Source organism: Erinaceus europaeus, chromosome 4 (genome assembly GCF_950295315.1).
Source record: "Erinaceus europaeus chromosome 4, mEriEur2.1, whole genome shotgun sequence".
Taxonomy (NCBI): Eukaryota; Metazoa; Chordata; class Mammalia; order Eulipotyphla; family Erinaceidae; genus Erinaceus; species Erinaceus europaeus.
This window is the reverse complement of record NC_080165.1, coordinates 36601574-36628921: the sequence shown is the minus strand read 5'-3', so window position 1 is coordinate 36628921 and position 27348 is coordinate 36601574. Positions and strand designations below refer to the sequence as shown.

Below are 27348 nucleotides of genomic sequence, written 5' to 3'. Positions count from 1 at the left end.
TGCTCAGCTTTTACTTGTGGTGCTGGGGACTGAACCGGGGTATATTTCATTTTTATGGTTCTCTTTACAGCTCCATGCTTTCCAGTGGGGGAACCTGAAATCAATTTTAATTGGGGGAGGCTGAGGGGAGAACAGAGCATTTTAAATAATAAGACAAAGTCCAAAACATCAGCAAGCTATGCATCTGGCAATAGTAAGTATATGGTAACTGGAGCAACTTTTGTTACTGTTTTATGTCTATGTAGGAATTCAGATGTAAATTGAATTTCAAACTTTAAATCAAGTTCAAGCCCCTGCCTGAGGTTTGAGTGCCAACACCATGATCTCCGTACAGTTTACATCGGCACCCTAGAGTCGAGCAAATCAAGAAGTTAGAAAGGAGAACGCTAATGAAAGGAAGGGGATTTTGCAAGAAACAGTTTGACCTCTGATCGATCACCTGTGACTAGTGTTAATGATACTTTTATTGGTGTAGTAATGAAACGTTTTCTGTGCCTTGGGTTCCAGGAAGCATACTAAAATAAGCCTCCTATTTTAACTTGAACCACCTGTGATGTAATTTTACATCCCTGAGTCTCTGAGTAAACCAACCTCTGACTTTGAGACTATCTTGCTCCATTGTTACTGTAATAAATATTCTCAAGAGTATGAAGAAAAAAGGAGAACGCCCGAACAGGGACTTGAACCCTGGACCCTCAGATTAAAAGTCTGATGCTCTACCGACTGAGCTATCCGGGCTCTCTACTTCTTGTGGACTCTATTAACTGTGATAAAAATACTGATAATACTAGAACCATGCCTTGATTATTGTTTGAAGATGTTTATTTTAACAAAAACTCCTCTCAATTAGTATACAAACATAGCTAGATAAGGATTTTCTCCAACGCCAAGGTCTAAGCATGTCCCCACTCTATCTGTGGATAGTTATCTAACCATGGATACACACATACATACACTACAGAATTCAATACAGTCATGTAGTACAGAATATAGATCTTCAGTTTGTAGGCTTCCCGAAGAAATACCTCAAATAGTCTACATTAGGACTCAGATTACGTTCAAAAAGAAACCGACGTTATGCTGGTATTTTTCTCAAGGGGTTAATTTAACGATCTTGGGATCTTGACGGTAACACTTGGGATAATTGAATAGGAGTCGAAAGGCAGAGCAAGTGTTTTATTTTGTGCTGGTTCTAAGCTTTGAAGAAAAACAAAAGTAGATACTTTGAAGAGATACCCACTCTTATTTTTACTCTTTCCTCCCACTTTTTCTTCTTTACTCCCCTTTCCCCTCTTTCCTGTAGACTTTAGGTAGTTGCTAGATTTATAGGTTAATTTTAGCCTTCATTATCTAGATGCTTGTTAAAGCTCTCGTGGCTGGAAGGTTTCCTACATTTGGGATATTAGCGAAAGATCCTCAATTATGTTTTTTTTTTTGTTTTTTCTGAAGAAAATTTCAGTAATTTGAAAAAAAAAGAGTGGAAAAATCAGATTCAAAGAATTGGGGGGCACGAGTAACACTTCTGGCATAGGGTTGGGGATGTAGCTCAGCGGTAGAGCGCATGCTTCGCATGTATGAGGCCCCGGGTTCGATCCCCGGCATCTCCAAGTCTTTGTTTTCATTGCATTCGAAAAAGGAAACTCATATATTTCCACAATAATACCGTTTTAGATGCAGAGTATAATACAGTGTATGCAAAGAAGCAAGCAAAGCCACTTAAAAATATTTAGGGAAAATTTCGTATTGAAGCAAATGAAATTGGAAACAAAAAACACAATTAGTGAAGATGTGACCGAAGAGAAGTAACTTGGAAAGCTGTCTGAACTGATAGCCTTTAAGGCAGGATTTGTCCTGTGAGCCCCTAGGAATTTAGGCCTTTTTTGCTGTGTTTTAGCACAAAAAAAAAGAAATAAAAATAAAGAAATCTAGCTTGGTGGGGTGAATTCGAATTTTTGGATGCCTATACCATCTTAAACGTAAGAAAACCAAAATTTTATTTTTAAAAGTAAAGTAGGCAAGCAAAAGAACAATGTCGAAACCTTCTCATTAAAGCTTTTTACAGCTGGGCTCCGTGGTGGCCGGTTAGCTCAGTTGGTTAGAGCGTGGTGCTAATAACGCCAAGGTCGCGGGTTCGATCCCCGTACGGGCCATTATTTTCACATTCTTAGAAATTTTCTTAAAAAGAAGCAAATTATCCAGAGTGTCCTATGTGATTGTTTTGTGTTAGGGTTCTCAAAAACTTGATAAAAGAACAAACCTTCAGGAATATTGAAATGTATATAAACTACACGTAAAAGCCCAGTCTCCATGTTGCGTCTCTTTAGTGAGTCCTAGTTTCCATCAAAATCGATGTTCAGCACTCTAGTTTTGTGTCTGTCTCTTCCTTGCACAACTGTTTTCTATTATAAATCCGCGCCTTCATAGTTTTACGAGTGGAGTGAAAGTTCACTCTTCTCCATGTAAAATGCGTCTGAGATTAAGCCTAAGGTTCCCGCCGGAATTTTGGAAGCACGCCATAGTGTCTGGGTCAGCCTCCCTCTAACAGTTGTAGGCTGTTTCCGAGCTTGTCAGCAATGTAACTTCCAAAGTCATTGAACCAGTAGAATTTTGGAAAAAGCATAGATTTCTGTACCTACACCACCCGCAGTTGTACAGTCTTTTATACTGGGGTGTGGAGAAAACCCGGCAAGATCTGAGAGCAGCTTTAAATATAGGAAAGACTAATACTGTATGTGGAATATAACAAATCATGTTATGCACTTTAAGTTACTAATATATTATATGTAAAGAGGATTACCAAATGTAAAATAACACATATAATTGGGTGTTAAAATTGTAGGAATAAATGCACTACCCAAAATAAAACGAAGTCTATAAGAAAAGTTTAATAGGAAGAGAGGGAGAAAAGAATGCAGAGAGGGGAAAATAATTAATAAGAAGGAAATAGAACTGGGAAAATACAACCGGTAAAGCATAGTTACAATCTACTACCTTCTAAAGTATTTAGGAGGAGTTGTTGTACACATGGCTCGTTGGTCTAGGGGTATGATTCTCGCTTAGGGTGCGAGAGGTCCCGGGTTCAAATCCCGGACGAGCCCCTCTTTTTTTCCCCTTTACATCTTTCCTGAGTTTCCTCACACAACTACGTTATGCGTTAAGCTTTTCATTCGACATAAATGGATCAGCTATAGTATGAGTTTCCTCACACAACTACGTTATGCGTTAAGCTTTTCATTCGACATAAATGGATCAGCTATAGTAAATAGAGCTACTAAATTTATATATAGAAATCTAACTCCTGCTCTTCTGCCACTGAGCTACCTCCCTGTCTGATAATGTAGAAATTTGATAAATGTACGAGACACCTTGATTTCAACAAGTAACCTGATATCTTTTTAAGTTAAAAGAAAGATAAATATTTTCCACTTTTGTCCTTTATTTACTTTTCCATTAGCTGTAAAGTACTTTGCAAAGGCAAATGTCTCAGTCAGTTCTGACTTCACATCTGTGATATAAAACTAGTCTGTGAGCTCCAGCGGTGGTCAACGTGGCTCAAAGGACTGTTCCATAGGGTTCCTGTACTAGAAACCAAAGTCACGAGTCTTCTCCTGTAACTCCGAGACATTTCTCTCCTTTTCACAGCACCATTCTTGCCACACTGTGAATGTGACCTTGACAAAAACTTCTACCTTTTCAGATCCCACAGTTTGTTCATTTGTGGACTTTCTCCACAATCAAGGACTACGCGCTCAGAAAGGTTAGAGGGCTGTTGAGATGTTTCAATGTAAAATATAATAACTACTGGAAAGAGAATTCTTTTTTGTTGTTTGTTTACCACTGACAGCAAAAGTTCGTTGAACATAATAGATGTGTTTTATGTGTCTACAAACAGTACGATTTTGGAGAAGAGAGAAAAACGTCATTTCTCAGTAAAAAAACAAAAAGGAAAGAAGGAAAAAAAAAGAGGGAGAGAGAGGAAAAGGAAGGAAAGAAGGAAGAAACAAACCCTCACTTTCTGCGTGTTGGCGGAATGTTCGACCCTACACATTGGAGGAAAACCGAAATAATTTAAAAGTTTTTCATTACCATAACCACCACCACTACCCCGCTTCAGTGTTTTTCTGCTTCAATCCATCTCCCTAATTTCTAGAGTGAATAATTTTAAATTGAGATTTGACTATTATCTTACAAAACTAAAATAATTTAAAAATCTCCACGCTCATTCAAGTTAAGAAGTACTTATTTACATAATAGGGGTGCAGTTCCTAGAGCCCGGCTAGCTCAGTCGGTAGAGCATGAGACTCTTAATCTCAGGGTCGTGGGTTCGAGCCCCACGTTGGGCGGGTTTACTTATTGCTTCTCAATTTTTATCGATTCAATTTTTGCATACATTTAATCTACACAGAGAAGTCTCACACTAGCAAGCAAGAGGAATTTCTAGACCTAAACACTAGAAATAGAATTATAAAGTTACAGTGAGAGACTATAGTTGACTTATTTCTATTTAATTATTCTGCATCGCCCCCTGGCGGACATCCATTTTGGTTTATTTACCTTTTCACAGTGGTCTATGTAAGAACATGAAAGGTGTATATTTATGCTTCTAGTGATTCTGAATCAAATTCTCTGCCAAAATTTTTCTGTGATGCTGGAAAACAAATACAGAGATGTTGGAAAATTCGATACTGAAGGTAGAGAAAATAATTATAAAAAAAAAGTTTGATGGGCAGAATTTCAGTGGCCACAAAGTTCTTGGAATGAATCTACTTTTTGGCCCATACAAGTCATTATAGAATAATGAAAGATGAACTTTCTATTTCCACTAAAGCAGACACATTTTCAGGTCCTTATCACTTCCAGCAAGACTACATAATGAATTTCCTGCAAATAATGCTTTTTACAAACATTTTTCCTCTCACAGTGCCACTAAAAGAACCAACCAGGGTGTGGGTATAGCATAATGGTTATGCAAAGAGGTTTCATGCCTGAGGCTTTCAAGTCCCAGGTTCAATCATCCCCTACACTGCCATAAGCCAGTGCTCTGGTAAAAAAAAAAAAAAAAAACAACCAATCTACAAGTTGCAATGACTTACAAATAACAAAAAAAAAAAAAAATAAGTAATTTATTTATTAATGAGAAAGATAAAAGGAGAAAGAACCAGACATCACTCTGGTACATGTGCCACCAGGGATTGAACTTGGGACCTCATGCTTGAAAATCCAATGCTTTATGGGCACCACCTCCCGGACCACAAGATTTTTATTTTTAATAAAAATATTTCATACAATCTCATAAAATTTTTTTTCCAAAAATCTCAGTTTGACCAACTGACTGATGATCAAGTCATTCAAATATTAGCAAAATCCACTATCTAGGATAGTAATGCTAAAGTACTGTGCTAACTTAACCTTACTCCACAGCTAGCATGATTTATGTGACATTATGTGATTTATGGTAGAAATAAGCTTCAGTAATTATACAGGACATTTTATTTTAATTAATTAATTTAAATATTTTATTTATTTATAAGAGGAATAGGAGAAAGAACCAGATATCATTCTGGTATATGTGCTTCAGGGGATTTGTTCAGGACTTCATTTTTTTTTTTTTTTTTTTAGTATTTTATTTTTGAGAGGGATGCAGATAGAGACACAGAGAGAATCACCAGAGCACTTCTCAGCTCTAGTTTATGGTGGCATGGGGCACTGAACCTGGGACTTTGGAGCCTCAGGCATGAGAGCTGTTTGCATAGCCATTATGCTATCTCCCCCACCCCAGGACTTCATTCTTAAGAGTTCAGCGCTTAGCCACTGTACCACCCCCTAACCCACTCTTGATTTATTTTTTAAAATTTTACCAAAAAAAATTACATTTACTTTATTTGAATGAGAAAAATAGAGAAAGAGGAGAGGCCAGAACACTGTTCAGCTCTGGCTTATGGTGGGTGTGAGGGATTGAACCTGAAATTTTGGAGCCTCAGGAATGGAAGTCTTTCTGTAAAAACATTAATACTATCTCCCAATCTATCTTTCTCCCTCCTTTTCTTTTTCCTCCTCCCTTCCTCTCTTTTTCTTATTTATTTATTTATTTATTTATTTATTTTACCAGAGCACTACTCAGCTCTGGCTTATGGTGGTACAGGGGACTGAACCTGGAACTCTGGAGCCTCAGGCATGAGAGTCTCTTTGCATAACCATTATGCTATCTACCCCTGCTCTTTTATATATATATATATATATATATATATATATATATATATATATTTAATTTTTTATTTAAGAAAGGATTAATGAACAAAAACATAAGGTAGGAGGGGTACAACTCCACACAATTCCCACCACCCAATCTCCATATCCCACCCCCTCCCCTGATAGCTTTCCCATTCTCTATCCCTCTGGGAGCATAGACCCAGGGTCGTTGAGGGTTGCAGAAGGTAGAAGGTCTGGCTTCTGTAATTGCTTCCCCTCTGAACATGGGCGTTGACTGGTTGGTCCATACTCCCAGTCTGCCTCTCTCTTTCCCTAGTAAGGTGTGTCTTTAGGGAAGCATTTTTTAATATATTTTATGAATTTTATTTTTGAGAGAGATGCAAAGAGAGAGACACAGAGAGAAACACCAGAGCACTGCCTAGCTCTGGTTTATTGTTGGTGCAGGGGACTGAACCTCGGACTTCAGAGTCTCAGGCATGAGAGACTCTGCATAACCATTATTTATGCTATCTACCCACTCCCACTCTTTTTTCTTTCCAGAGCTTTAGTAAGACCCAATTCACAGACCCATTTATTTATTGTTTGTATGCAGGGTTGTGCAACCACTACCTCAATGTGATTCTAGAACAATTTTTGCTCTCTTAAAAGTTATTGGGTCGATTTTTCCGGTTCTGGAGGCGGAGCTACGAGCAGCAGATGGCTTTCTCTCCTCTCCTCTCCTCTCCTCTTCCGGATCAACTAGGAATACCAAAGGAGACCACCCGGACCGAAACAAGACAGGACTAGAATGACCACAGGAACCCAGTAAATCACCCGTGTGAGTACAAACACGAGTGGCTGGTGACAGAGAGGAGAGAGGGGCCTAAGGAGAGATTAAGTGACTGCTAACATTCAGCAGTTTATCAGTGGAGACACCACCTCCAGTCTGCTCCACAACAAGGGGACAGCTGAAGGGAGGAAAGGACTCCCCAGAGACTCACCAAGTGCAACTCTGAGTCTCCATTGCTACTACCCTCAGAATCTGGAGCAGCAACAGGAGGGACACCAGGGGACAGAGATCTAACCAGGAAACTCATGAGAAGACCTATACCTCGGTGGCATAGCTGAGGGGCTGTGAAAGTCTCTTTGCATAACCACTGGATTATCTCTGCCACACCCTGCTTTATCTCTTGGTCAAGAGTCAGTGATAAAGCTAAGAAGCCTATTGACAGTTTAAAAGCCCTCAGGCTCCCATAGCCTAGAGGGAAGAAAAAAACAGAGGCTTTTACACCACTGAGCTCCAACTCAGGGATTGAAAAAACTGTTAACTTCCACCATGGCAAACCCTTTAATTAAATTACTTAGACACAAGTCAATCCAGGCAATAGTGATCAATAATTTGAAATGTACTGATAAAGAGAACTCATAACATAATATATAAAATGGTTAAAACAACAAGAAAAAATATTGGAGAAGAACCAGGACAAGAGTCCAGCTAAAAGTCCTCCAGAGGGTGAAGCACAAAACAACGACTTCAACATCCAAACATTAGCTAAGGAAATAATAACAGGAGTGAGTAAAGAATTTGAAAAAATTGTAATCAGAAATGCAGGAACAACAAATGAGAATATGGAAGAAAATTCTAATTATCTCATGGTTATTAGAGAGCTGAAAGCTGAAATCGCTGAGCTAAGAAGGCAACTAGCTGAACAAGCTAAAACAGTATCAGAGCAGGGCAACAAAATAGATGAACTCCAGAAAGCAGTAGAGGGCAGAGAGAATAGAATCTATGAGGCTGAAGACAGAATTAGCAAGATTGAGGATGAATTAGAGACAACTAAAAAAGAAGTAAGAGATCTCAAAAAGAGATTAAGAGATGCTGAAAACAACAACAGAGTCCTATGGGATGACTTCAAAAGAAACAATATACGCATTATTGGCTTACCAGAGGAAGAAAGAGAAGGAGAGGAAGAAAGCATTCTCCAGGCCATAATAGCTGAAAATTTCTCTAGTCTAGACAACACCAAAGACATAAAGATTCAAGAAGCCCAGAGGGTCCCAAACAGAATTAACCCAGACCTAAAGACACCAAGACATGTCATACTTAGAATGGAAAGGAATAAAGATAAAGAAAGGATCCTCAAGGCTGCAAGAGAAAAACAAAGAGTCACCTACAAAGGAAAACCCATAAGATTAGCAGCAGACTTCTCCATACAAACACTACAGGCCAGAAGAGAATGGCAAGATATCTATCGAGTGCTCAATGAGAAAGGCTTTAAGCCAAGAATACTATATCCTGCTAGACTGTTATTCAGACTAGATGGAAGCATCAAAACCTTCTCAGACAAGCAACAGTTGAAGGAAGCAACCATCACCAAGCCTGCCCTGAAAGAAGTTCTGAAAGGTCTCCTATAAACAACCAGACCACCACAAATAGGACATATATCAAAACACTCTAAAACTCTTCAAAAATGGCGTTAAAATATCTTCAAACTTTGATATCAATAAATGTCAATGGCCTGAATTCACCTATTAAAAGACACAGAGTAGGAAGATGGATCAGAAAACACAACCCAACAATATGTTGTCTACAGGAAACTCACCTAACTCAACAAGACAAACACAGACTTAAAGTGAAAGGATGGAAAACTATCATTCAAGCCAATGGCCCACAAAAAAGGGCAGGAACAGCTATTCTCATATCTGATATGATAGACTTTAAAATAGATAAGATTAAAAAAGATAGGAATGGACACTACTTAACGCTCAGAGGATCAGTCAATCAAGGGGACTTAACAATTATTAATATCTATGAACCCAATGAGAAGCCATCTAAATACATCAAACTTCTACTTAAAGAGCTACAGCAATATATTAACAGTAACACAATCATAGTAGGGGACTTCAACACCCCACTATCTCAACTTGACAGATCATCCAGGAAGAAAATCAATAAAGACATAAGGGAGCTAAATGAAGAGATAGATAAACTAGAACTATTGGACATTTTCAGAGTCATTCATCCCAAGAAACTGGAATACACATTTTATTCAAATCCACATGGATCATTCTCAAGGATAGACCATATGTTAGGCCACAAAGACAGCATCAGCCAATTCAAGAGCACTGAAATCATCCCAAGCATCTTCTCAGACCACAGTGGAATTAAACTATCACTTAACAATCAACAAAAGATTAGTAACAGTCCCAAAATGTGGAAGCTCAACAGTACACTTCTTGACAACTTCTGGGTCAAAGAGGAAATCAAGGAAGAAATCAAAATGTTTCGAGAGTTCAATGAAAATGAAGACACAAGCTATCAAAATATTTGGGACACAGCTAAAGCAGTCCTAAGAGGGAAGTTCATAGCTATACAAGCACACATTAGGAAACAAGAAAAGGCACAAATAAACAGCCTGATTGCACATCTTAAAGACCTAGAAGAAGAACAACAAAGGAATCCTAAAGCAACCAGAAGGACAGAAATCACTAAAGTTAGGGCAGAAATAAATAACATTGAGAATAGGAAAACCATACAAAAGATCAATGAAAGTAAATGTTGGTTCTTCGAAAGAGTAAACAAAATCGACAAACCATTAGCCAGATTCACAAAACAAAAAAGGGAGAAGACCCAAATAAATCGGATAGTAAATGAAAGAGGAGATATCACAACAGACATTGCAGAAATTCAACATATCATGCGAGGCTTCTATGAACAACTATATGCCACCAAGCTAGAGAACCTGGAAGAAATGAATGATTTCCTAGATACCTACCAACTTCCAAAACTAAGTAAAGAGGAAGTGGATAACATGAACAGGCCCATCACAGCTAATGAAATTGAAACAGTTATCAAAAATCTTCCCAAAAATAAAAGTCCTGGACCAGATGGTTTTACAAATGAATTCTACAAAACTTTCAAAGAAGAACTAATACCTCTACTTTTAAAAGTCTTCCAGAAGATTGAAGACACTGGAATACTCCCTGCCAGCTTCTATGAAGCCAACATCACCCTGATACCAAAAGCAGACAGGGACACAACCAAAAAAGAAAACTACAGACCAATATCTCTGATGAACATAGATGCGAAAATATTGAACAAAATTCTAGCCAACCGGATACAGCAGTATATCAAAAAGATTGTTCATCATGACCAAGTGGGGTTTATCCCAGGCATGCAAGGTTGGTTTAATATACATAAATCAATCAATGTGATCCACCACATCAACAAAAGCAAGACCAAAAACCACATGGTCATATCAATAGATGCAGAGAAAGCCTTTGACAAAATACAACATCCCTTTATGATCAAAACACTACAAAAAATGGGAATAGATGGAAAATTCCTGAAGATAGTGGAGTCTATATATAGCAAACCTACAGCCAACATCATACTCAATGGTGAAAAACTGGAAGCGTTTCCCCTCAGATCAGGTACTAGACAGGGCTGCCCACTATCACCATTACTATTCAACATAGTGTTGGAAGTTCTTGCCATAGCAATCAGGCAGGAGCAAGGAATTAAAGGCATACAGATTGGAAGAGAAGAAGTCAAACTCTCCTTATTTGCAGATGACATGATAGTATACATGGAAAAACCTAAGGAATCCAGCAAGAAGCTTTTGGAAATCATCAGGCAATACAGTAAGGTGTCAGGCTATAAAATTAACATTCAGAAGTCAGTGGCATTCCTCTATGCAAACACTAAGTTAGAAGAAATTGAAATCCAGAAATCAGTTCCTTTTTCTATAGCAACAAAAACTATAAAATATCTAGGAGTAAACCTAACCAAAGAAGTGAAAGACTTGTATACTGAAAATTATGAGTCACTACTCAAAGAAATTGAAAAAGACACAAAGAAGTGGAAAGATATTCCATGTTCATGGGTTGGAAGAATTAACATCATCAAAATGAATATATTACCCAGAGCCATCTACAAATTTAATGCTATCCCCATCAAGATCCCAAGCACATTTTTTAGGAGAATAGAACAAATGCTACAAATGTTTATCTGGAACCAGAAAAGACCTAGAATTGCCAAAACAATCTTGAGAAAAAAAGAACAGAACTGGAGGCATCACACTCCCAGATTTCAAACTGTATTATAGGGCCATTGTCATCAAAATTGCTTGGTACTGGAACATGAACAGACACACTGACCAGTGGAATAGAATTGAGAGCCCAGAAATGAGGCCCCATACCTATGGACATCTAATCTTTGACAAAGGGGCCCAGACTATTACATGGGGAAAGCAGAGTCTCTTCAACAAATGGTGTTGCAAACAATGGGTTGAAACATGCAGAAGAATGAAACTGAATCACTGTATTTCACCAAATACAAAAGTAAATTCCAAGTGGATCAAGGACTTGGATGTTAGACCACAAACTATCAGATATTTTGAAGAAAATATTGGCAGAACTTTTTTCCGCATAAATTTTAAAGACAATTTCAGTGAAACGAATCCAATTACAAGGAAGACTAAGGCAAGTATAAACCTATGGGACTACATCAAATTAAAAAGCTTCTTCACAGCAAAAGAAATCACTACCCAAATCAAGAGACCCCTCACAGAATGGGAGAAGATCTTTACATGCCATACATCAGATAAGAGTTTAATAACCAACATATATAAAGAGCTTGCCAGACTCAACAACAAGACAACAAATAACCCCATCCAAAAATGGGGGGAGGACTTGGACAGAATATTCACCACAGAAGAGATCCAAAAGGCCGAGAAACACATGAAAAAATGCTCCAAGTCTCTGATTGTCAGAGAAATGCAAATAAAGACAACAATGAGATATCACTTCACTCCTGTGAGAATGTCATACATCAGAAAAGGTAACAGCAGCAAATGCTGGAAAGGGTGTGGGGTCAAAGGAACCCCCCTGCACTGCTGGTGGGAATGTCAGTTGGTCCATCCTCTGTGGAGAACAGTCTGGAGAACTCTCAGAAGGCAAGAAATGGACCTACCCTATGACCCTGCAATTCCTCTCCTGGGGATATATCCTAAGGAACCCAACACATCCATCCAAAAAGATCTGTGTACACATATGTTCTTGGCAGCACAATTTGTAATAGCCAAAACCTGGAAGCAACCCAGGTGTCCAACAACAGAGGAGTGGCTGAGCAAGTTGTGGTCTATATACACAATGGAATACTACTCAGCTGTAAAAAATGCTGACTTTTCCGTTTTCAGCCGATCTTGGATGGACCTTGAAAAAATCATGTTGAGTGAAATAAGTCAGAAACAGAAGGATGAATATGGGATGATCTCACTCTCAGCCCGAAGTTGAAAAACAAGATTAGAAAAGAAAACACAAGTTGAACCTGAAATGGAATTGGAGTATTACACCAAAGTAAAAGACTCTGGGGTGGGTGGGTGGGTGGGTGGGGAGAATACAGGTCCATGAAAGATGATGAATGACATAGTGGGGGTTGTATTGTTAAATGGGAATCTGGGGAATGTTATGCATGTACAAACTGTTGTATTTACTGTTGAATGTAAAACATTAATTCCCCAATAAAGAAATAAATTATAAAAAAAAAAAAGATAACCAAAGTGCTCTGTCTTTAGGAAGATTTAGGTACCTTCCAGGTAGATTTTAGGTAAATAAGTAAATAAATAAATAAATGCCTAGGGATTTTAAATAAATGTCTAGGGTATAGTTGTTAACCACTGAAAGGTGAATTCACCATGAATCTGAGACTTTGGAACCTCAGGAAGAAGAGTCTCTTTGCATAACCATTGTACTACCTACAGCTGTTCACATTTCTGTTTTCCACATAACTGTTCAACCCCCCTCTAGGTCCTCCTCTGCCATCATGTTCCAGGACCCGAACCCTCCTCATCTACCCCCCCAAAAAAAAAAGTTATTGGGTCTTTGATAAATAATGTGTAGCTTGTGTTTTGGAGGGTCACTTGTTTTTTCTGCAGAATGTCTAAGCCCTTTTGTAGAACCATACTATCCCTCAGGTAACCTGTTTTGTTTCTTTTTTAAAGTTTACTTTCTTTTTTCTTTGTCTCCATTCCTCACCCTTCTTCCTTCCTTCCCTTCCTTTCCTTTTCTAGCTTTCTCACTTTCCCCCTTCCTCCCCTCCTTTTAAAAAAATATTTTATTTATTTATCAATGAGTGGGATAGGAAGAGAGAAAGAACCAGACATCACTCTGCTACATGGGGATTGAACTCAGGACCTCATGCTTGAGAGTCTAATGGTTTATCCACTACACCACCTCCTGGACCACCTCCCTTCCCCTTTTATGAGAACTCTGCTCAGCTCTGGCTTATGGTGATGCATTTAAAAAAAAAAATTACTATCTCCCCTGCCACAGATTTATTTAAAATATATTATATATTGGTTAAAATTAGTTCACTGAGGAGATGTTGAGAGATAGAGATAGACAGAGAATCAGATCATCAGAGCATCAGCCTTGCATATGCAATACCAGGGCCCAAACTCACAGTCTCATAATTGAAAGTCCAATGCTCTGCCCACTGCACCACTTTCAACGCTGCCCATATTTCACCTTATAGGTAGTTAAGGGAGTAATAAAAAGATGTTTGAGTTTGTAGGGTTTTAGCTGACTTCTCAAAATAATGTATATGCCAAAGTGGCACCTCTTGAGAAAATCTGTTCTGGACCTCTCATTAGTGACTGGCAGGGCAAGTGACACCAAGTCACTATGAAGGTTGCTACAAACAAAATAAAATAAATGGTGGGGGTGGATGTTGATAGCATAATGGTTATGCAAAGAGACTCTTACCTGAGGCTCCAAAGTCCCATGTTCAATCCCCTGCACCACCATAAGCCAGAGCTGATCAGTGAGCTGGTAAAAAAGTCAATCAACCGAGGCCCCACACCTATGGACATCTAATCTTTGACAAAGGGGCCCAGACTATTACATGGGGAAAGCAGAGTCTCTTCAACAAATGGTGTTGCAAACAATGGGTTGAAACATGCAGAAGAATGAAACTGAACCACTGTATTTCACCAAATAGAAAAGTAAATTCCAAGTGGATCAAGGACTTGGATGTTAGACCACAAACTATCAAATACTTAGAGGAAAATATTGGCAGAAGTCTTTTTGCATAAATTTTAAAGACATCTTCAATGAAATGAATCCAATTACAAAGAAGACTAAGGCAAGTATAAACCTATGGGACTACATCAAATTAAAAAGCTTCTGCACAGCAAAAGAAACCACTACCCAAACCAAGAGAACCCTCACAGAATGGGAGAAGATCTTTACATGCCATACATCAGACAAGAGGCTAATAACCAGAATATATAAAGAGCTTGCCAAACTCAACAACAAGACAACAAATAACCCCATCCAAAAATGAGGGGAGGACTTGGACAGATTATTCACCACAGAAGAGATCCAAAAGGCTGAGAAACACATGAAAAAATGTTTCAAGTCTCTGATTGTCAGAGAAATGCAAATAAAAACAACAATGAAATATCACTTCACTCCTGTGAAAATGTCATACATCAGAAAAGGTAACAGCAGCAAATGCTGGAGAGGATATGGGGTCAAAGGAACCCTCCTCCACTGCTGGTGGGAATGTCAATTGGTCCAACCTCTGTGGAGAACAGTCTGGAGAACTCTCAGAAAGCAAGAAATGGACCTACTACCCTATGACCCTGCATTTCCTCTCCTGGGGATATATCCTAAGGAACCCAACACATCCATCCAAAAAGATCTGTGTACACATATGTTCTTGGCAGCACAATTTGTAATAGCCAAAACCTGGAAGCAACCCAGTGTCCAACAACAGATGAGTGGCTGAGCAAGTTGTGGTCTATATACACAATGGAATACTACTCAGCTGTAAAAAATGGTGACTTCACCATTTTCAGCCGATCATGGATGGACCTTGAAAAAATCATGTTGAGTGAAATAAGTCAGAAACAGAAGGATGAATATGGGATGATCTCACTCTCAGGCAGAAGTTGAAAAACAAGATCAGAAAAGAAAACACAAGTAGAACCTGAAATGTAATTGGCACCAAAGTAAAAGACTCTGGGGTGGGTGAGTGGGTGGGGAGAATACAGGTCCATGAAGGATGATAAATGACATAGTGGGGGTTGTATTGTTAAATGGCAAATTGGGGAATGTTATGCATGTACAAACTATTGTATTTACTGTTGAATGTAAAACATTAATTCCCCAATAAAGAAATAAATTAAAAAAAAATTTAAAAATCAATCAACCGATCAATAAATAAATAGGCGACTGGCCCATCAAGGAAATGCAAATGTGTGTGCTTATGTGCATGGGATATGGCTGCCTCCAAGCCACTTTGTTATTTGGTACACTGTGATCCAGAGCAAAGGCAAAGGATCAGAAAAACCAATTATGATATGTTAAAACATATACATATACACATATACATATATATAAAAATAAAGGGTCGGGCGGTAGCGCAGTGGGTTAAGCACATGTGGTGCAAAGCTCAAGGACCGGCATAAGGATCCTGGTTCAAGCCCCAGGTTCCCCACCTACAGGGGAGTCACTTCACAAGCGGTGAAGCAAGTCTCCAGGTGTCTATCTTTCTCTCCCCATCTCTGCCTTCCCCTCCTCTCTCCATTTCTCTCTGTCCTATCCAACAACAATAACATCAATAGCAACAATAATAGCTACAACAAAACAAGGGCAACAAAAGGGAATAAATGAATAAATAAAATTAAAAAAAAATAGGGGACAGGTGGTGGCTCACCTGGTTGAGCACACATATTACAGTGCTCAAGGGCCCAGGTTCAAGCCCGGCTCCCCACCTGTAGGGGGAAAGCTTCACAAGTGGTGAAGCAGAGCTGTAGGTGTCTCTCTGTCTCCCTATCTCTCTCCCTTCCTCTCAATTTCTGGCTGTCTCTATCCAAAAAATAAATAAAGATAAAAAATATATATATAATATGAAAGAAAAAGAACTATTGCCCAAACTGTCATTTATCACCTTAATAAGTCAGTTTCTTTGCCTTATGAAAAAGGGCTCTTCTCAAGCGCTCACTACCACTCATCCCTTGGGGGCCTAGCACCTATCCTTTTTTTTTTTTTTTTTAGCTTCTCTGTTGAGCCTACGTGTCCCTATGTACATGTTTTCCATTCCTTTCTTACTCATAATAAAATGCTTGACCTGCCTTGGCAAGATGGTATGATTCTTCCAACTTGTCAGAACTTAGAAAAAAATAAGACCCACCACTGGTTCCATTAAAATTTGCGGGAGGCCTATTCTTTTTTATCAGTAGTAGAGGAAACACACACACACATACTTCTTAAACTTGATTCGTTTACCCAACTAAGCCAATCATTTTACTAACATTGTCCTAACATTCTCTGCAGGTTTCAAGAATAATCAGTGGGAACATTGTAGCTTGAGTATTCAAACCTGGCTGTACATGGATCACCTGGGGGGGGGGGAAGCTTAGAAATTCAGATTCCCGTGGTCTGGGAGGTGGCACAGTGGTAAAGCCTTGGGACTCTCAAGCATGAGGTTGTGAGTTCTATCCCCAGCGCACATGTGCCAGAGTGATGTCTGGTTCTTTCTCTCTCCTCCTGTCTTTCTCATAAATAAATAAAATCTTAAAAAGAAAGAAAGAAGGAAAGAAAGAAATTCAGATTCCCTTGTGGTCCAGGAGGTGGCACAGTGATAAAGCTTTGGACTCTCAACCTGAGTTCAACCCCGGGCAGCAGATGTGCCAGAGTGATGTCTGGTTCTTTCTCTCTCCTCCTATCTTCCTCATAAATAAATAAACGAATATTTTTTAAAAAGAAAAAGAAATTCAGATTCCTTGCCAGGCTAGCATTTCAGGTGGGAGAGAGGATCTCTCTCAGGAACTGGTGGTGGTGTGATAATACAATTCTTTATTCATACTGAACGCTCCAGAATCGGGTGTGACCACAGTGGGTTAATCCATGAGTGCCAAACCCCAATGACCGCCTCTGCTCTGCACGCCAGCCTTTCTTCAGGTCAGGATGCTGGAGAGAAAAGAAGAGAGCAAAACCAGGAACAGAAGTGGGTTTTATGGGATAAAACTGGAAGTGGCAAATCGGAAAGGAGATGGCTAGGAAAGGGGCAGAGAGAGGCAAAAGGCATGCTGTGAAGGTGGAAGCATCCTTAGCATCTGTTGCGATGGTTTTAACTGGTGGGATTATTATACCCTGTAGGCAGGGCGGGTCTCGAGGTAAAAAGTAGATCAGGCAAAACAATGATTATGTAAATAGGCCATACTATCAGCAATGCAGCATGGAGCAGGGGGAGCTGGTTTAATCCCCAAGAATTCCTGAGCCTTTTCTCAGATCTAGTGAATCAGAATGACTTAGAAATCAATACTTAAGGGTGTTTTTTTTCTTCATCGTGGAGAGTAATGGCTTAGTTGACAGTAAAATATAGTAGTTGATACTTATGTAACATTTCTTTTTTTTTACTTATGTAACATTTCTTAGGTTTCCACATAACACTCTAATTCCCACCTAGGTGTTCCACAACCCAGAGTCCCTTACTTTGGTCCAATACACCAGCTCTAGTCTAAGTTCTGCTTAGTGTTTTTCCCTTCTGTTCTTATTTTTCAGCTTCTATGAGTGAGATCATTCCCTATTTATCCTTCTCTTTCTGGCTTATCTCACTTAATGATACCTTTACGCTCCATCCAAGATGAGGTGAAGAATGTTAAATCACCATTTTTAATAGCTGAGTAATATTCTAGTGTGTATATATGCCACAACTTGCTGAGCCACTCATCTGTTGTTGGACATCTAGGTTGCTTCTAGGTTTTGGCTATTAAAAGTTATACTGCTATGAACATAGGTATACACAGATCTTTGTGGATTGGATGTGTTTGGTTCCCCCTCTCTTTTTTTGTTACCTATAGAGTTATTGGTGATTGGTGCTGGCACTACAAATCCACTGCTTCTGGAGGTCAGTTTTTCCATTTTATTGGACAGAGAGAAATTGAGAGAGGAGGGGGGAGAGGGAGAAAGACACCTGCAGACCTGCTTCACTGTTTTTGAAGTGTTCCCCTTGCAGGTTGGTAGTGGGGGCTCAAACCCAGGTCCTTGCACTTTGTACTACTGGATGCACTACCTCCTGGTCCTCTTTGGTTCCTTAGGGTATATCCCCGAGAGGAACTGCAGGGCCATAGGGTAGGTCCACTTTTAGCCTTCTTGAGAGTTCTCCAGACTGCTCTCCACAGAGGTTGGACCAATTGATATTCCCACCAGCAGTGCAGAAGGGTTCCTTTGCCCCCACACCCTCTCCAGTATTTGATGTTGCTATCATATGTATAACATTCTCACAGTAGAACTTAGATAAAGACCAGATCCCATAAGATAGGGCATATGTTCACATGTATCCATAAATTAGGGCAAAATATACCTGAAAGCAAAAGTGTGCAATAGTCTACAGTGAGTCAGTAAATGAAGCAAGTAGAAAGACCTAAAAAGACACTACAAAGTTCCTAATGAAAGTTTCTTTTAAAAAATTTTTTATTTATCCCCTTTTGTTGCCCTTGTTACTTTTTTATTGTTGTTGTAGCTATTATTGTTGTCGTTGTTAGATAGGACAGAGAAATGGAGAGATGAGGGGCAGACAGAGAAGGGGAAAGACAGACACCTGCAGACCTGCTTCATCGCCTGTGAAGCGACTCTCCTGCAGGTGAGGAGCAGGGGGCTCAAACTGGGATCATTTTTTCTTTTAAGAATTTATTTATTTATAAGAAAGATAGGAGAGAAAGAACTAGCCATCACTCTGGTACATGTGCAGCGGGGGATGAAACTCAGTACCTCATGCTTGAGAGTCTAATGCCTTATCCACTGCGCCACCTCCTGGACCACCAAACTGGGATCCTTATGCTGGTCCTTGTGCTTTGTGCCATGTGCGCTCAACCCACTGTGCTACCACCCTACTCCTAGTTTTTTTTTTATTTTTACTTTTGTTGCCCCCTTTTTTTATTGTTGTTATTGATGTCATTGTTGTTGGATAGGACAAAGAGAAATGGTGAGAGGAGGGGGAAAGATAGACATCTACAGACTCAAACCTGGATCTTTATGCCTGTCCTTGAGCTTTGCGCTAACTGCACTTAACCCGATGTGCTACCGCTCACCTCCCATGAAATAATTTCTACTTAGACCTAGATACCCTCCTCACCTGTTGGTATGCATGAGACCCCTTCTGTTTCATTTGGTTTAAATCCCCCCTGCTTAACACTATTCTATTTACATAACCACTTCATTCTATTTACATAACCACTGTTAACAAGTTCCACCCTCCCTCCAGGGCATTTGTGGTTCAGTGATAGGATTCTCACCTAATCTGCCCCCTCTTTGTCACACTCTGATTTTCACCAGTCACTTTTCTCTCCACCCTCTCTATATCACATCCTGTTTCCACCCTACTTGGAGAGTATAAAAACAGCTGCTCTTCTGATTAAAGACACTTGGAAATTGCTTTCCGGCTCTGAGAGTTCCAGAGTGTATCTCCTGCAGAAGTTAGTGCGGCACGAGTTCCTGATCCCTCTCCCACGCAGCAGCCTAGATCAGCTCCAGTTGAGCTCTCCAACCCAGAGAGCACTAGCTCGGGAAGAAGTACCCTCAGGCTATCCCGGCACTCACCTACTTCTTATTATACTTCTCTCAGTCACTTGAAAGCTAAGCTTATCAAAATAAGGACTACAAAAGCTGAATAAGAGCAAGAGACTGTCATACTTTAATGATGACTCTTTAGTCACTATCAGGCCACCCCATCATCTAGAGCCCTAGTCCAGGAGTCCTGAGATTCCCACAGACATGATGGGTCTAGACCTCGAATAGATCCCTCTCTCCATTGTCACTGGTCATATTCATCAGGAACAACAAAATGGATCCCTTTGTGGGCCCCCATAGGACCCTGCCCTCAACATGGATCAACAATGGTAGAGAATGTTCCATCCTCTGAAGAGGGGCTGGATAACATACTCTACCACCTGAGGAAGATGGGTCCATGAAATTGAGGCAGCTTGGAACATTCCTACTCATGACCACAGAATATGAGGTCAGATCTACAGGAATGCAGAGGTTGCATAGGCTCTTGTGCTAAAAGTGGGCTCCAGGTCAAAGTGATGGTTTATAGTCAACAATATTTAAATAACTTTCCCATATTTGGGAGTTACTCTCTTCCCTGATCCAGCTTTCTAGCTTTTTCCAGCCATGACACCTTCTCCCCAGAAAATAACTTAGATCCACCTGCATATCAGATGTCAGGCTCAGAAAAAAACTAGTATAGTCATGTGCCCTTTGGAATATAACTAAAATAGGCCTACTAGCTATCTACAAAACAGAGACCCCCCAAATCTTCATCTGCACTATTCCGGCCTTTAGGTTCATGATTAGTCAACAATCTGTTTGGCTTTTTATATATATGTATATATATATATTTTTTCCTTTTATTGATCTTTTGAATAAAAATGGGAATTTGCCAGGGAGGATGATCCCATCATACTTCTGTTGGAACCAGCACATGGCTTCCTCTTTGCTGATTCTGTTTGGCCCCAATGCAGCCTGTTCTGCGCTTCTTGTCTGCGATGCTGAAACCTGGCCTACCCAGAACCACATAGAAGTCCAGGCCATTGCTCAACAATTTGTTTGGTTTTGTATGTTAACTCGCTTTTCAATTACCAGGTTCCAGATGCCACCAGGATGCTGGCCAGGCTTCCCTGGATTGAAGACCCCACCAATGTGTCCTGGAGCTCAGCTTCCCCAGAGACACACCTTACTAGGGAAAGAGAGAGGCAGACTGGGAGTATGGACCAACCAGTCAATGCCCATGTTCAGCGGGGAAGCAATTACAGAAGCCAGACCTTCTACCTTCTGCAACCCTCAATGACCCTGGGTCCATGCTCCCAGAGGGCTAGAGAATGGGAAAGCTATCATGGGAGGGGGTGGGTTATGGAGATTGGGTGGTGGGAATTGTGTGGAGTTGTACCCCTCCTACCTTATGTTTTTGTTCATTAATCCTTTCTTAAATAAAAAATTAAAAAAAAAAAAAAAAGAAGTCCAGGCCATAGATACCAATGCTTGGGTCGTATTTGATTCCCAGATCGATATGTTCCTGGATCCCAAAGCCAAAGTTTCCAGTGTCTGAGAAGTTGTTTTTCCTTAAATTCATATTCTTGCACCTTTTGACCTTTCTCCAGGATTTCTTCTGCCTTCGCTCCACGGACTGTGCAATGGACCGCAATCTTTTCATTTAGCCTGATGCTAAAGGATCTCACTGTATATCCAGCTTTGGAGAACACAGGGGGCCTGACCTGTGAGCTGCTCCAGCACCTTGGCCGCCTGCGACAGCCTGTCTCCACTCTCCCCCACACAGATGTTGAGGCAGAGCTTGCGGATGCGAAGCTCCCGCATCGGGCTCTCCTTTTCACCCTGGTCTTGCGCCATGATAGAGAACAGGAAGAGAGTCTGTTCTTGTTTTTTATTGTTGTTGTTATTGATGTCGTCAATGTTAGATCAGACAGAAAGAAATGGAGAGAGGAGGGGAAGACAGAGGGGGAAAGATACTTGCAAAGCTACTTTACCGTCTGTGAAGCGACTCCTCTGCAGGTGGGGGGGCCGGAGGCTGAAGCCTGGATCTTTACCCTGCTTCTAGCGCTTTGTGGCTTTGCACCACGTGCGCTTAACCCACTGCACTACTGCCCAACTCCCCTCCTCTCTCCATTTCTCTCTGTCCTATCCAACGACAACATCAGTAATAACTACAACAAGGGCAACAATGGGAAAATAAATACAAAATTAAAAAATATATATTTATTCCCTTTTGTTGCCCTTGTTGTTTTATTGTTGTTATTGATGTCATTGTTGATGGATAGGACAGACAGAAATGGAGAGAGGAGGGGAAGACAGAGAGGGGGAGAGAAAGATAGACACCTGCAGACCTGCTTCACCGCTTGTGAAGCAACTCCCCTGCAGGTGGGGAGCCAGGGGCTCGAACCATGATCCTTATGCCAGTCCTCGCATTTTGCACCACATGTGCTTAACCCACTGTGCTACTGCCCGAATCACCACAAAAATAATTTAAAACAAAATGCCCAAACCTGGTAAAATGTAGGATCTTTTTATTCAGATGTCACTTCTCACTGTCAGTGTCCTGGAACCTTGCAGATTCCACCATACCGAACAAAGAAGGAAATCTGTAAGAAGGAATCCTAACTCCAAGAATTCATTTCTTTTAAGCCTGTAAGTTTTTTAAGTATTTTATTTATTAGGTAGAGACAGACAGAAATCAAGAAGGCATGGGGTAAGATAGACACCTGTAAGGAGTCAGACGGTAGCACAGCGGGATAAGCACAGGTGGCACAAAGCGCAAGGACCAGCTTAAGGATCCCAGTTTGAGCCCCTGGTTCCTTATATACAGGGGAGTTGCTTCACAGGTGGTGAAGCAGGTCTACAGGTGTCTATCTTTCTCTCCCCCTGTCTGGCCCTCCTCTCTCCATTTCTCTCTGTCCTATCTAACAATGACTGTAGGATAATGTGAAAGCATGGTAGAGCATAGGGGAACTCCCATCCTAAAGATGGAGGTATGAAAATACACCCCACTTGTCAGCATGGAGGGAGAAGCTTTCCTGACTCGGTTTCCTCTTGTCAGTCTCCCAGGCTTCACAAAGGCCTACACCCTCTAACACTTAACAGTCTCCAAGGCTTCACAAAGGCCTACACCCTCTAACACTTAACTCATTCCCTTGCTACAAACCAAGGTTGCCTGTTTAAAAGTTCACTATAAGTCACCATCTTTGATCACATACAAACTATACTCCATCATCCTGCCTTGTCAGAACATAATAGTAGGCCCACACACTATTTCCTCCTTCTTTGATTACTACTCCTTGCATCAATATTCTGCCTTTCTCTGTTTAGCGCACCCTGCTGGTATAATTAGCACTCTTGACTCATTGTAACTAATTACCCTGAACTCTCCTCTACCCCTATCAATTCTCGTCATTCCTTAGATCCTCCACCATAAGGGTGCTGATCTTTTGGAAATCCATCAACATATGTGAAAAATGTTCTTTGTTCCATTCTGCTATTTAAACTCTGCCTTTTGCTTAATAAACCAGATTGTTCGTAGCTGGATTTTCCCTTGGTGTTCCTTCTGTTTATGTAGTCTCTTGAGCTAGCACAGGAAACCAGTGGCTTACTCTGTTGTGAGGCCACCCACGTGAGTGCCAGCAAACAACAACATCAATAACAACAATAATAACTACAACAATAAAAAAGTAACAAGGGCAACAAAAGGGAATAAATAGTGGTCTGGGAGGTGGCTCAGTGGATAAAGCATCAGACTCTCAATCATGAGGTCCTGAGTTCAATCCCTGGCAGCACAGGTACCAGAGTGATGTCTGGCTCTTTCTCTCTCTCTCTATGTTTCTCACTAATAAATAAAGACCTTCACTTAAAAAAAAAAAAAAAGACACCTGTAGCACTGCTTTACCACTCATGAAGCCTCCACTCCACAAGTGGGGACTAGGGGCTTAAATATGGGTCTGTGTGCATTGTAAAATGTGTGCTCTAGTGGTCTGGAAGGTGCACATTGGGTATGGCACTGGACTCTTAACCACGTTTGTTGTATGCTCTCCCCCTGCCAAGAAAATTGGTTCAGTCCTGCTAGTTTTCGCAGGCCCGCTTGTCCCCACCCCAAGGAACCCCACCAGAGTTCCAGAGTTCGAGAGTGCTTGGCGCCACTGCGGGGGAAGGAGGCAAGAGAGTTCTGTTTGGTGATTAGTTTGTCTTAGTTTATAAATCGTTGTTCCTGAATAAAGAAATACAGCTTCCCTGCCCAGCCATATGTCTCTGGTTGTCTCTGTTACCCACCCGTGAAGCTAGCCCGGCCTGCTAGAGCCTCTGAATTTTAACAACACACATCATTCCCAAAGTCAATTCCTGGCTGCTAGTATGTGTACCAGAGTGATGACTAGTTCTTTCTCTTGCTCCTATCTTTCTCATTAATAAAGCATTTAAAAATAATAAAATGTATGTTCTTTTTTTGCCTCCAGGGTTACTGCTGGGGCTCAGTGCCTGTACTACAAATCCACTGCTCCTGGAGGCTATTTTCGCTTTTATTGCCTTTTTTGTTGTTATTGCTGTCATCATTGTTGGATAGGAGAGAAATTGAGAGGATGGGAAGACAGAGAGGGAGAAAGATAGACAGCTGCAGACATGCTTCACCACTTGTGAAGGCATGCCCCTCTGCAGGTGGGGGAGCCGGGATCCTGAAGCTGGTGGTCCTTGTGCTTTGTGCCACGTGCACTTAACTTGCTGTGCTATCGCCCGGCCCCCAAAATGTATGTTCTATGAGGTTTGCCACCACCTAGCCCTCCTATGAAAAGATTTAATAGTTCAATGTCTCTATCTCTATACAATAATATAAATGAAAAAAAACAACAACTCTATTTTGGCTAGAGACAGAAATTGAGAGGTATGGGGGAGATTAAGGTGGAGACAGACACCTGTAGCAGTGCTTGTGAAGCTTCCCTCTTGCAGATGGGTAACAGAATGGGTGCTTAAACCTTGGGTCCTTGTACATTGTAATGTGTGTGCTCTAGCAGGTGTGCCACTACCTGGCTCCTCAAAGAATGTTTTTTTTTTTAATTTTTATTTTTAAAACATTTATTTATAAGACAGGAGAGAAAGAACCAGACATTACTATGGTACATGTGTTACTGGGGATTGAACTTGGGACTTCATGCTTGAGAGTAATGCTTTATCCACTGTGTCACCTCTTGAACTACTTTTTTTGTTTTCAAATCTTATACTATTTTAATGAGAGATACAAGGAAAAAGACACACAGAGAAAGACTAAAATACTACTCAGTTCTGGTTTACGGTGGTGCTGGGGATTGAACCTGAGACCTCAGAGCTTCAGATATGAAAATCTTCTGCATAACTATTATACTGTTTCCTCAATCCTCAAAGTGTGGTATTTTGAAAACAAAATAAAAACAGTAATATCTCAAAGGGCACACAAACTTAATTCATAGCAACTACAGATGAAGGACAATAAACAGATAACCTCTGAATACTAACTTTTATTCTTAACACATTTGTTACATGCAATTTAAGCTCACATGCTTTATATGCTCCTTATCTTAAAAATCCAGTTTATATAGTTAATACAGTCACAATGTTAAAAGTATGAAATGAAAAATTCCTAATTCCCATCAATTTTGCTCCCACCTATTCTAAGACAAAATAAACAAAATCTTAAATCCAAGCACTGTTTGGTATGCACTCTTCCAATAGTTACTTATACACATAAGTCAATACTGTCTTTACTTTCACTTTTTAACAGAAAAGTTAAAGATGCAGTATGTACAAGCTTTTATTCCTTCTTTTTTTTAGAACTTTAGTATTCCATTGTATGTCATCATTTACCTCCTTAAATTAGAACTAGAGATAGGAGGTGAACAATATTAGAACACAATAGCTAAGGCTAACTCACTGCTGGTTATTTAGCAAAATTGCAGGCATTGGCTAGATGTCTTTGAAATGCTGGATGAAAAGGTGGACCAACTATTCCCCTTACTAGGAGTAAGGGAGAGCATCGTTTTCTTCTATTTAGGTCTATGTTTTTCTTGTCAACTACAGTTCTGTCTCTATGTCGCAAGGTATATTTATTACAGTCTCTAGTAGGTGTGTATTAACAAAATTTTAATATTTTATTTGGCTTTCTGACTCTGTGATTGTATTTTTGACACTTGCACAAATTTATGTTTTTCAACAAGGCAAGTATACTTGGTCCTGCCATGAACATATTCCTATTCAGCAGACAACAAACTACCCTAGGCCCTGCTGATAGGTTTTAGACAATCTCACAATACTTTAAGTCCCGTCTTTCAAACTCCTCTAAGTTAGCCTGGGTCCATATCACATTTCCTAATTTTCTTGGTACAAATGTATTACCAGGGTTTTAAGGCAGTCACTGTGTTAGATGTTGTATAGAGGAGCCTCAGACAGTATATCAAATGCCAGGTCATTCTGAAAGTTTCTAGACACCATTCCCTGAAAAGAAAAAAGCAATTTAATTTAAAATGGCCAAATATGACACTCAGATCACATCTTTGATGTTTAAAATTATTTGCATGTCATATGATGCTTTGACACCTGCAAAACTTTCTGGGAGACTGGTGGTGGCACACACACATTATTAGTTTGAATTCCTGCTCCACACAGGGGTGGGAGTGGGGGAAGGTAATGGTGCTTCTCTAGCAATTAAGCAAGTACTGCAGGTCTCTCTCAAGCTCACCCCCTTACCAATTTTTCTGCCCTATCAAATAAAAAAAAAAAAAAAGGAAAAAAAAACAAATTAAAACTTTCTGGGTTGTGGAAAGTGCCCTTCCAGGGTCAGGCTAATTTACAGAAATTGTTTATGAATACTTAAAAGCAAGATCTGGTGCTGTGGTCTTTTTCACTCTCTCTCTCTGTCTCTGGCTGTATTTAAGGGGGAAAAATGTATTTAATGAGAGAGAACCAAAGCATCATTTCGACACATGCAGTGCCCGAGAGTCTAATGTTTTATTCACTGGATTGCAGGAAACTTACCTGGAAACTTACTCTGTCCTAACTTTCTTGCTGAAACTTAAACACACAAGCTTTAGACTAGGTTTGCCCTGCTTCAGTTTCCTGCCTTCTGACCATGCTATTGCTTCCCCACGTGATCCTATATTGCGTGTTCTGCCAGCATCTAGCACTTGGTGGCTATAATCAACTTTGTAGTGAGGTATATGGACAATATAGATCAAGGTGCCAACAAATTAATTTAACACAAAAAGTAATGATTTTTTTCAACTTTACTGAAGAAACATTTACTTACAGGATTGTAGTTGTCCACATTCCCCGAAGCTAAGTGTCAGTATGTACCTATGATTTGTATTGTTGCAAAAGTTGCTGGTACTGCCTTTACATAGGCATTTGCTGTCAGCATTCATATCCGGGAGTAAAGCTGTATTTCAGTTATATTAGTAAAAATAAAGATGTAACGTTTTCCTTCATCAGGTTCAGGGATGTGCAAAGCTCGGGAGGTGGCACAATGGATTAAAGTGCTGGCCTCAAGTATGAGGTCCCAAACTTGACCCTTGCCACTTGTACCCAGGTAGGAAATGTAAGTTTTTTTCTTTCTTTTTTTCATTT

General features: G+C 40.1%; 5 non-coding genes and 1 pseudogene across 5 annotated transcripts; 4 read left to right on the top strand and 2 right to left on the bottom strand.

The window, feature by feature from the left end:
• Nucleotides 1-665: 665 nt before the first annotated feature.
• Nucleotides 666-738, bottom strand: TRNAK-UUU (transfer RNA lysine (anticodon UUU)). The gene has a single exon. It is a non-coding gene; the product is annotated as a tRNA-Lys (tRNA).
• Nucleotides 739-1535: 797 nt separating this feature from the next.
• TRNAA-CGC (transfer RNA alanine (anticodon CGC)) lies at nt 1536-1607 on the top strand. Its single transcript has one exon. It is a non-coding gene; the product is annotated as a tRNA-Ala (tRNA).
• Nucleotides 1608-2076: 469 nt separating this feature from the next.
• Nucleotides 2077-2150, top strand: TRNAI-AAU (transfer RNA isoleucine (anticodon AAU)). The gene has a single exon. It is a non-coding gene; the product is annotated as a tRNA-Ile (tRNA).
• Nucleotides 2151-3026: 876 nt separating this feature from the next.
• On the top strand, nt 3027-3098 carry TRNAP-AGG (transfer RNA proline (anticodon AGG)). Its single transcript has one exon. It is a non-coding gene; the product is annotated as a tRNA-Pro (tRNA).
• Nucleotides 3099-4270: 1172 nt separating this feature from the next.
• Nucleotides 4271-4343, top strand: TRNAK-CUU (transfer RNA lysine (anticodon CUU)). Its single transcript has one exon. It is a non-coding gene; the product is annotated as a tRNA-Lys (tRNA).
• Nucleotides 4344-4595: 252 nt separating this feature from the next.
• LOC132538196 (large ribosomal subunit protein uL5-like) lies at nt 4596-21625 on the bottom strand (annotated as a pseudogene).
• Between the last annotated feature and the right edge of the window lie 5723 nt (nt 21626-27348).